A 3,666-nucleotide genomic window follows, 5' to 3' on the forward strand; every position below is an offset into this window, starting at 1 on the left:
ACCATCTCCATCTCCATCTCCATCTCTTTTTTACTATCTGTACTCGGTTTTCTTTCTACGCATTAATGGAAGGTATGGTATCAAGGTAAGGCATATTTTTCCCAAGAAAAAGTTGTTTTCCATATTTTTTTTTTCGTATAAAGGTGGTAATCGAGTTACAAAATATTTAAATGAAATACAGTTTTTATATAACAACTTGATATTATATCTATGCTGTACCTACAGGTGACGATTTAGAGTTTTGTTTTTGATATGCTAGGAAAGTTGTCGTGAGAGATAATAGATTAGGTTGTTGGATTTGTGCTGAAGAAGTTTGTAGCTTCTCTAGTAATAACTAAGAAGCAATGAAAATGAACGGCAACATGCATCCAAAGAGCAAATTTATGAAAATAAATGTTACCATCACCAGGGATATTGACAGTATTATTTGCATTGCTGATAATTGTATAATAATATTCATCATCATCTCTTCCTACGCCTATTGACGCAAAGGGCCTCGGTTAGATTTCACCAGTCGTCTGTATCTTGAGCTTTTAATTCAATACTTCTCCATTCATCATCATCTACTTCGCGCTTCATAGTCCTCAGCCATGTAGGTAAAGGTGTTCCAACTCTTATTTTTCTAATAATATTATTAAAAGATTTTCCGAAAGTATTATCGACGCTATTGATGGAAATTCATCCAAATAGGTTTTACTATAGAATGTGAATTATCGTAACATTTCTACCAAGTAGATGTGAATGTAGCGGATGTGCCGAAACAGACAGAAGTGGACACATGCACATTTACACAACATGTAGAATCTAAACAGACACCACCTGCTGTTCAGGTCAGTAACAGTAGTCAGGGGTTAAGCAGGGGCCAGGAGTATGCGGCAGAAGCAGCTCCGTTGGGTTCCCCTTCCTGGGAGGTCTCGTTCTTACGGAAGGGTGGAGGACCTGACCTCGAAGAGCAACCCGTTCCGTTGTTCCCCAAGCTTGTGCGTGACTTTCTTCTGCTATATATTCTTCCCCGCCGTTATTCCTACATTAACGGGTCGGTTGCCTGATGCACCCTCTCCAATACCTTCTATCAAAGGCATCCTCTTCCACCAATCCTCTTCTCACCATATCATCCTTCACCTTATTTCGCCATCTAATTCTCTTCCTCCCTCTCGATCTTGCCACCCCAACAGGTTCCTCCCAAGCTCTACCCACTCCCTCCCTCTGCTTGATGGGAGAATGCAATTTGTTTTATGTTAAATGCTTATGGTCAGCTTTTAGAGTGCGATTTTCACTGCTTCAATTATCTTAGGTCGTCCACATTTCCTTTTCCTGTGAACGATATGGGTTACGTAAATCTCTTCTTTCAAGACAGGTTTTTGGCAGGGGATATCGAAAAAAATATCGGTTTATGGCCCAGCATACGTTCTAGCGTGTAGTGGTACTGTCTGATGTAGTATTCGCTGTGAGGTTTACCAATCTTTTCGTTCTATGGTCTTCAGAGGTCAGTAATGCTCCCCATCACCAGTGTTATAAAATATAGTTTATATCAGTCACTGGTAATGGGCCTTCTAGGTAAACAAATGAATGGACAATTCCTCACAAGATATAGCATCTTCTTATTAGCCTCTGTCACTTAAAAATGCCATAGTTTCGGTGATAGAGCAAGTGTGAGAGGAAAATAAAAAAATCGCAACGAAACTAATGAATTTGAAGGGGACCCGAACCCCAGTCTGGCGTTCACCACTCAGGGACGTCACCACGTCGGCCACCAATGAGGCAAATGAAATCGGGTAGAGATAGGAATCAAAATGATATTTTGGTAATGAAGAGTTAAATTCAATATCGTATCGTTTACGTTAATGTGAACAATGGCCATCAAGTTTCGCATTGTTGTAGAGATCAATTTCTCTATACAAGTTGATGCTGAATAATTACTGCTGGTTCTTTTATGGATGCTCGTTGGTGTTTTATTCATCCGATGAATAATATCGTTAGGTCGCATGATGACGGCAAATGAATAATTTGTTCATTTCTCATGAATGATATGGTAATTATGTTTTTCATGATGCGTGGGCTTTCCATAACAATTTTAAGGTCTGGTTAACCCTTATAAAATATGAAACGGCTGACTTCTATTCTAAAAATTCTATAATTATGATGCTATTTTTTCAAATAGTAAATATTCATATAAAATTTATTCATCTTTAACTTGAATTTCTGGTATTTTATGATCACAAATGATGGATAAAAAGTTTGGATTAATTGAGTTTTTAATGTGTTTCATTGTAAAATGTTTTTCTGTTACAATACATATGGATAGAAAATAATAATAATAATAATAATAATAATAATAATAATAATAATAATCTTTATTTCAGCAAAAGCCATATACAGAGTTACAATAGGGGTACAGTGATCTTAAACTCATGACATCAGTAAAAAAAAAAAAAAAAAAAAGGATGAGATATGCAATAAAATCAGTGATACAGTACAAACATCAATTAGCAGGTTGACCACAAATTTCTAAGGTCGGGGTAATAAAATCACAATAACTTTAACATTTAATAATGCTGATAACATGTATATCAGCAAACAAAAAGAGAGAGAGAGAAAAAAAGAATGGCGATGACAATGATAATTATGATGGAACAAAAATTGCTTGGATAATGATAGTACTCGGGAAAAAAAAAATATAGTCACAGAGCAGGTGGTATGAAGGAAATACAGGACTTCCAGACAGCAAAGATACAATATAATAGAACACCTTATCATAACATTACTGGGTATTATACTTAAATTATTTAGTGACGAAAATTTTGCATAGCCACACCAACAAAGATTAGTAAATACAATTCATTGCACTGACGCTTCCCTACTCCAGGTTTCCCACACTTTGAATTTTCTTCTAGCTGCACTTGCAAGCACATATTGAATTAGGGGATTTTCACTAGATCGTAGGTGGGAGGCGAGACTTACTATGGAGCGTCGAATGACGGTTTTTAGATTACCCAGTCTATTTTCAACAAACATCGCTGAAGCTGAATGGTGCTTCGGGGGTATTGGTGAGGCGTCTTAGGATATCATTGTGAATGACTGTGACACGTCTCATCGATTCACGCGTATAGTTTGCCCATAGCGAGCAGCCGTATACGTTATAGCAGTAGGTTTGAAACAGTTTTTTATATCTTGGCAGCAGAAGGCAAATTTTCTCGTTACCATGTTCCCTAGACAACACAGTTTACGTCACCTGTTTTCAATGTCAGATGTGTCCTTTACATCTTTCGTAATGATATGACCTAGGTAAGGAAAATCATTGACAAATGTTAGCTGATGGTTTTGGAGGAAAATATGTGGATCTTCTACGAATCGGAGCGCTCTAAGAAGGACAGACATGCACTGTGTCTTCGATTCGTTATAGATTATGTCATGTTCATTAGCGTATGCGTTGAAGGTGTCGATAAGACGTTGTAGGCCTTGGGCAGAGGGGGAGATGAGGACCATATCGTCAGCGTAGCAAAGGTTATTTATGGTAAAGCCATTGACCATACAACCAATGGGAAGTGAATTCAGTCTGATATTCAAATCATCTGTGTAAACATTAAATAAATATGATGAGAGGATGCCTCCTTGCCTGAGACCGTTAGATGAACCGAATGGCTGGGATAGAACATTGCCCCATTT

The sequence above is a fragment of the Palaemon carinicauda genome, chromosome 4 (genome assembly GCF_036898095.1).
Source record: "Palaemon carinicauda isolate YSFRI2023 chromosome 4, ASM3689809v2, whole genome shotgun sequence".
NCBI classification, from domain to species: Eukaryota; Metazoa; Arthropoda; class Malacostraca; order Decapoda; family Palaemonidae; genus Palaemon; species Palaemon carinicauda.